Genomic DNA, 7,453 nt, shown 5'->3' on the forward strand with positions numbered 1-7,453 from the left:
TGAATTAATGATGGTTGTCAAACAAAAAATAATGAATTCCAAATAAATACATATTGCATAATTGAAGTCACAAGAATTTTCTATGAATAAAATATATTTGTATTTACAATGCATAAATTCAGTTGTGACACTGTTGGCCATAAACAGCTTTTTGATAGAAGTATTGATGAGCTATGTTAAATTAGTAATAGCTTGAATACATTTCTTAATTATGTCACCAGCTTTGTGTGCAGGAATTTTGTTTGAAGTGATTTGGCTGCCATTTATTTTGTCTGTACTAGGGGAACAAAATGGTGGGATTTTTTTTTTTTTTTTTTTTAATTTTTAAAATTAACAAATGCTCAAGAGCCTCAGTTGATGGTAGAATGTTTTGGATTAGTCTTTTTTGTTTATATATGCAGTGGATGTTATGTAGTTTACTTCTGCTTTGCCAAAGACATTTCAGATAATTTTTTCATTGATGCAATAATTAGCACAGTTTCACATGTATTGGAGAAAACATAAATATGTGACTCTGGTCCTTCTCAAAGAGCAAGGCAGAATATACCAGACAGCTGCATGCATGTTGCAGCCTTAACAGAAGCTCTTTACATTTTAAAGACAAATAAGCAAAGGTACAATATAATTTGGGGATACTTGGGGGTAAGTCTTGAGTCATCAGAGTAATCCTGTGCAACAGACTGCTGGCATTTAGCATGAAAAATAGAAGGCTCAGAGGAGTGGCACCTTTGGTGTGCACAGAGTTCTGCGAGTTCATGCTGGGCTTAGTGACCAGAGAGAGAAATCACTTCTCTCAGTGATTTCCAGACCCAGATGTAGTTTGATACTGGTGGGTTAGCACAGGAACTTTGAAAATCACATCATCTCTTAGCACACCAGTTCCCTGCTCATCAAATGAGAATAACTCTTCCCTACACAGCCGAGTTCTGAAGTTTGTATAACATTTTTAATCCATCAAGCTGAGCCCTCCTCAGTCATTGCAGTGTTAGTTTTTGAAAAATTATTTGAGTGCTTCCAGTTGAATTAGCATCACACATTTCAATGGATGTGAAATTTGGTTTTTAATGAGCATAAACCACCCCCTGCTTTGGAAGCAGTGTTATCACTATTGCTCTCTTATCTGAGAGCACTGGTTATGGCCCATAGAAAAATCCTTCTTGCAAAGAGCTCTGAAAGAGAAATAGATAAATAGAAAAGCAAGGAAGTGCAAGTGCATGATAGGCAGAAGCCTTAACATGTCAGCAATCTTACTGCATTTTGCTCTTCTTTCTTCCTCAGCAAACGGGAAGTTTCAGGAGATAATTACAGAACAAATAATGAGCCTTATCAGCATTAGCCACCCCTAAGAGAGAAGCACAAAATGGTGAGTGTTCCAAGGTGCTTGTTTAAAAGTGTTAGTGAAATGGGTAGAACAAGGTTGGAGGAGTGTGAGGAAAAGTGCAATGGATAGGAAATGAAGAGAGGCTGGGATAATGGGAGGAATTGTCAGAGTTAGAGCAGAAGTGTAAAGGAACTGGTATCTCAGACAGACTTAATTGTCCTTATTGCCCTCTTAACGTGGAGGGAAAATTCCGAAGCATAAAACCATGTTGGAAAAAAAAAAAAATGAATGAAGGAAAATGAAAAACTGTTCCATGAATAAAATCATTGTTTCCTATTAAAGGGCACATCCTCTGGCAGAGTGGGGTCTGATGCTCCCTCAGGCTTCTCTTCCCAAACTCAAGTGAATTCACTGTACTTCATGCTCCCCTTGTTTATCAGAAATTATCTCAACACAGCTGTTTGGTTTTATGAGTAGGCATTTTTTTGGTTTGGACTACTTAAATCTTTCTGCCTTGTGCTTTTAACTTTGGTGAAATGGTTTTATGCATCCACCTGAACTTTTGATTCCTTGGATAACTAGCTTTGTCTGTGGAACAGGAGGTACAGAAAACTGCACCCCTGTAGTCTTTATTTTTGTGTCATGTATTTGCTGTTTTAATTTGTGCTTTTTGCTGCTGATCTCTTGGTGAACTTCAGGAAACTGCAGCAAAAAACAATATAAAAAGAAAAGACAGTTCAAGAGCTTTTAGAATTTTTAGATCAGGTTAAGGAATAAATCCTCTTGAGAAGTGATAAAATTCTTCATCCTGCACATTTAAGATATACCAAGATAAAGAAACATACCATGAAAGGTAGTAATAGCACAGGTGGTATCTCCATGGTTCTTCTTTCTTTTTTATATTTTATAAATGTTTTTTAAAGGCATGAAGACTCTTTACTTCATCTTTATTTATGTTCTACTATTAAGAAAAGTTCAGAAAGATAAAATTGAGTGGCTTGTTTTGGGTTTTCCCTTGGAATAATGAGGAATTAGAATGAGATTTACAGTGCAATTTATACTCCATATCCACCTAGTCTTGGATGCATTTTCTGACAGAGGCCAGCACTGGGGAGAGTCTGAGAGCCTCCCACTTGACAGTTCTAGTAAAATCTGTTTTCCAAATAAATGCTTTCAAAAATGGAGCCAGCTAACATACAGAAATGGCTTCATTTGTTTGTCATAAGATTTGCAACGTTTAGGTCATACTTAGACCAAGGACAAAGAAACAGTAAGATTTTCACTTTATGGCCCCTATTTCATCAGTAGCAGGAGCAGGTCAGAACAATTACAGTACATCTCATAAAACTGTCTGCCTCCCTACTCTGCAACTTGATTATTCTGTAAAAATTTTCAACTGAAACTGTAAAATCTGCAATATTTATACCATGGCATGAACCTGTAGTGATGTGAAACCTCTCCATTCATGCATGTCTGTCTACAAAAGTGAGATTTTGAGTAAATTTTGCTCTTTAGAGTCTGTAAGAAAATAACACAGACTTTATCCTTTAGAGAACTGTTTTACTGTACCCTGTTATTTCAAAGTTATATAATTTTTTGTCATATCCACATGAAAGAAAAATTAAAACAAATTCCACCAATATCTGTTAGACTTTGAAGAGAAAAATGATACCACACAAAATATTCTTTAGAACTTAACAAGAACATGACTATTTTACAACTTTAAAAGAGCAAACTTTTACATCTTTGTGGCAGTGCCAATTGTGTTGTCTTTTTCAAATGTTGTCAAAAATTATAAAGCATAAAAGCTTTCAAGCACTGAAGATTAATCCTCCCTCCCAGAAAGATAAAGATTGTAGTCAAATTCTATAACCCTTGTTTTATTTCTAGCTACATATTTTTAAGTATAATTCTGAAGCAATATCAAAGCAGATGGTGCAACAGCAGCATTGAAAAAGCATTTGGTGTATTGTAAGTGTCAGGTTAGAATTCACAACCTGATGAATTGCCCACAAGTTCAGTGCTAAAATGGTGCCATTTCTGTTTTAAAATAACTAAGTTAGAAACTATTTTCAGAACTAGAATTAAAAATAAAAAAGAGAATAAATAACCCATATGTCCCTTGTTGTTTTTAAATATTTAAGTGTCAACTGGAATTGTGAAAGTAAGGGTTATGTGTATTGAATTGCTATAAAACTTTCCATTTGTTCAGAATTTTCATGCTGTGTGAACAGTGTTTTCAAAGACCTTTGCAGCTGGTATTGTCAGCTTATGCAGTAGATTGGAGTTTTACATAATACTCCAGCAGCAAACACTCTTGGCTTTGAAGGAAACTTTGTTTTAAAGGTAGCAAATTCTCAACAATATCACTGGCTGGAAGCAGAGAAATCTTCCTCAGGTGATGGATAAAAATTGACCTTTCTAGCTATGAATAATGTCAAGTGCTGAAGCCATTAAAGTTCAGTTTCCTCACAACTATAAGACTACATGATGCTATTTTATATTTCTATTCAGGAGAAAAAAAAAAGAGGTTAGGATTTCTTTCATACTATAGATAAGAGAAGACAGCTCCCATTTAGCTGGCAATGCCCACAAAGAAATTTGAGGTTTTATACTCCTATTTCAGTGCCAGAGGATTCATGGACCTTCATTTAGAAGCTGAGAAGACAGAGGGCTGCAAGAAACTCTGGAATAAGAAGTTTCCAGGGAATAAGAAAGTGCTTATTCCAAAGTTTCTCTGCTCTCCTCGTTAGGCAGAGGATCCCCCCGCTGGTGGCTGGGTGGCAAAGCCCTGTGTGAATTTGCCACCTGACAGGCTGTGACAGCAGCACTTACCTCGTCAATGGTAGCACAGCTAGGAATCGTCTTTGGGAAGAGAGCCAGGCATTGATTTGTTTCTGGAGCCCTGCTGGTTCATTGGCAGCCCTGTGGGCTCTGGGAAAGGTGGAAAAGCAGAGAGTAGTTTGTTTCTGAATGTGCTGCCATGCTGGAACAGATGCTTTGGTGACGGGGACCAGCGCTCTGTGACATCGGGGCGTTGGGTGCTGCTGGTCCTGGGGGTGCTGGTGGGGCCACCTGGGGCCTGAGCCTGCATTTTCTGGGTTACTTCCACATTTCATTGTGCCTCTGCTTCTCCGCTGCACAGAGAGCTCTCAGAGCTCTCTCTTAGCTGTATGTGTTAGCTTTCATTATTCAGATTCTGGTTTGCAGATGATCTTTAAGAGGGGAAGACCGCTGCCTTTCTGGACAGAGTTAGCAGTAATACCTGGAGCATCACTTGCACAGAGCCACCTGCAGTAATTAAATTTGCCAGGCAGTGCTGAGAGTTTGGTGCTCCTGCAGTGTAAGTGGAAAGACAGTGGCATTGCAAGTCACCAGGTGTATCCCAGATCTGATAGTTCTGCTGCAAGGGTGAGGAGCCTCCTCCTGTTTGGTTTGGGATGGTTTCCAATACATTGATCCATGGAGAAGGCAGCTGCTTCTCCGGAGACCATAAAAATGAGATGCCTAGCTAGAAGAACCCCAGTGAATAACAGGTTTGTGGCTATAAACATGAGGTATATTGTTTTAAAGATATCCAAAATGCTATACTGAAAAAAACAAATCATGAGATTCTGAGGTGAGGAAAAGACAAAAGGGGGGGCTCTTTGTACATGAGTGAGTTTTTTTCCTCCCGCTATGAAGCAGAGCTGATGTTTAATCAAAACTTCAGTGAATTTAATATACACTGCAGGTGTTTTAGTACCTATAACCTTATTTCTTGCTTGGTTTCTTGAAAGGAAAATAACCTCTCCCAGGATTTGTTTTTAATGAAATGTAGGTAATGTGCTTTTTGAGCTTACAAGAGTGATGCTATGAGACTGCTCTGGGAGGAAGTGTGGGGAGTCCTTCCCCATCTGTCCTTTAAGGACACTGGCCTTGGAAATCACCCTGCAAGCAGGTGCCTGTGCCAGGTCTGCACTGCTGGTGGCTCTCAGGTGGTGACAGTGGTGTGTGTTACCTCCAAAACTGCTAACCAGGGGGTAAAGAGATGTTGTTTCTGCTCCTTCCTCTGGGATAAGTCAGTGCTTTACCAATTAATTAAACGTAGCCTTACAGTTAAAGCAGAAATGTGCATTGTTAACTCCTGTGCAGCTGTGAGCTCAGGAGTGGGTGGTTTACCATATTTGTGCAGGAAAGACAACTTTCTTTTCTGCAGAGACTTGGCCTGGGAATACCAAGGAAAGTTATTTTAAGGTTTGTCCTGTTATGGCATGAATGCTCAAGTAGTCTAATGCAGGATTTGTTTACTTCTAGCTTAAAGAGCTGTATTTTTTTATGGAATCCTGGTGTTCTATCTTTCCTGGCTTTCTAAGGTTAACGTTGTAAACAACCTTGGCATTTACAAAAAGCCTGAAAATTTCCAAATGTGCTAAGTGATTCTTCAACTGCCATGAAAATGGATAATGGTTTGGGCATGTTTTAGGAAGTCTATAGTTATTTCCCCCCTACTTTAGATATGTTTGGAAAAGTTGCTGTCTGATAGCTGACAGGCAGATGAGAAGGCAGAGCTGACACCATGCTTGAGAGGATATTGCTGGTGTTATCAGCAGCATGAGCAGAATCAAAGGTAAGAGTGAACAAACCAAATAATCTTGATACTCTTCTGCTACCTGAAGGTCTGGGAAGGGGACATGGCTGCTTGTGGTCCTCATTCACGTGCTGCGTTCTTTTTTAACTGTTAAAAAGTTAAAAAAAAAGTGAGGAATATGCCCTGAGCATTCTCAGCTGTGACACACTTTTATTTCTTTGGTTGCAATATGTCTTCAGATGATGCCAGTAGGTGATACCTAAACCCAGGCTGACTCTGTAGTCCAAGACCAAGGCAAAGCAATGCTTGCTCGCACTCTGGCCCTATGGCAAAATGAAAATGCTGAGAAGCCTTTGCCTACCTTCCCTACACAAGCATCTCACACGGATTCTGTGCTGGGGTTAGTTGCCTTGGAAACCAGTGGCTGTGCACATGGGCCCGGAGCAGGGCTGCCGTTTGTGGACGTGGCCCTTGGGGGCCCCATTACTGAATTTCTTATGTTTAGAAATACTTTGTAATAAGGCCTCTGGTGTCACTTATTAGCAGTAAAGTGTAGGGCAGCCTTCATCAGCATCAGCTGCCAATTTGTTTCTTATGGAAATGAATCCACGTTGATGGTGCGCAAGACTTTTTGGAGATTTTTCTGCTGGAACAGAATTCTCACTTGTTCTTTTTATTCTGCCACTTGACACACACTTCTCTAATTTGAGTGCTTTTCTACTCATTATATTGATTTCAGCCTTCTCAGTGAAATGAAGTAACAACTTGCAAGGGGAAGATGGGCAGAGAGAGAGGAAATAAACTTATATAGAAGCATTTTGTCTGACCATGTTCTGCCTTAAATTACAGTACTGGAGTCAAAGCAATTTTAATCTTCACTGACTAATCTGCCTTTTTTTTTTTTTTTTTTTTTTTTGCAAAGTTTTGTGTCTTCATCTTTGCTAAATGGTGTTTTGATTCTCTTTAAAATGCAGACTAAAATATTAACATTTAAGGGAATGTCATAGAAATGAATATACGCCTATCTCATTTTTTTCTATTACCTATTTCATCCTTTCTATTACCTCTTAGGAGGTACAGAGATGAGTAAGATATTTTAAAGGCTATAAGCTAGCCAACTATCTGGTGTAAAAACAATTTCAGTTACAAGGCAAGTTCTGGATGTAAAGCTCAGGTCCAGGACTGTGCAAAACTTTTTTTTTTTTTTTTTTTCTCTAGGTTTTGTGGGATTTTTGTGGGTTTGGATCGGTTTGTTCCATTTTTATGGCATCATTTTCCTGCAAATTTTGCAAAACTGCCTGTACTGGGTGAGAATGTCCCAGAGGAACTACGGCCTCTGTTTGTTGTGGTGATCAATCCATGACACAAATCCCCATCCCCTCCACTATGGAAATACATGAATTTCTCTTCAGATCTGACATCCTGGTGTGCTGGAAAGAGAGAAGAGGGAGACAGAGAAAGGCATTTAACTCTTCCTGTTGAGTACATTGGTGTCTTTCACCAACAGTTGAGAGATATTTGATGGGAAAGGCTAAACACTTCTGGAGGAAGCAGGCAAATAC

The 7,453-nt window shown here is 39.0% G+C and overlaps 2 long non-coding RNA genes across 2 annotated transcripts; one reads left to right on the top strand and one right to left on the bottom strand.

Moving 5' to 3' along the window:
• Positions 1-1,042: 1,042 nt before the first annotated feature.
• LOC128796276 (uncharacterized) lies at positions 1,043-4,312 on the bottom strand. The gene is made up of 3 exons (XR_008433766.1): positions 4,157-4,312; positions 1,252-1,342; positions 1,043-1,169 (listed from the first exon to the last, which is right to left on the bottom strand). It is a non-coding gene; the product is annotated as an uncharacterized LOC128796276 (long non-coding RNA).
• A 79-nt stretch (positions 4,313-4,391) lies between these two features.
• Positions 4,392-6,707, top strand: LOC128796289 (uncharacterized). Its single transcript, XR_008433770.1, has 3 exons — positions 4,392-4,492; positions 5,818-5,930; positions 6,631-6,707. It is a non-coding gene; the product is annotated as an uncharacterized LOC128796289 (long non-coding RNA).
• The last annotated feature ends 746 nt before the right edge of the window (positions 6,708-7,453 follow it).

The sequence above is a fragment of the Vidua chalybeata genome, chromosome 16 (genome assembly GCF_026979565.1).
Source record: "Vidua chalybeata isolate OUT-0048 chromosome 16, bVidCha1 merged haplotype, whole genome shotgun sequence".
In the NCBI taxonomy this organism is placed as follows: Eukaryota; Metazoa; Chordata; class Aves; order Passeriformes; family Viduidae; genus Vidua; species Vidua chalybeata.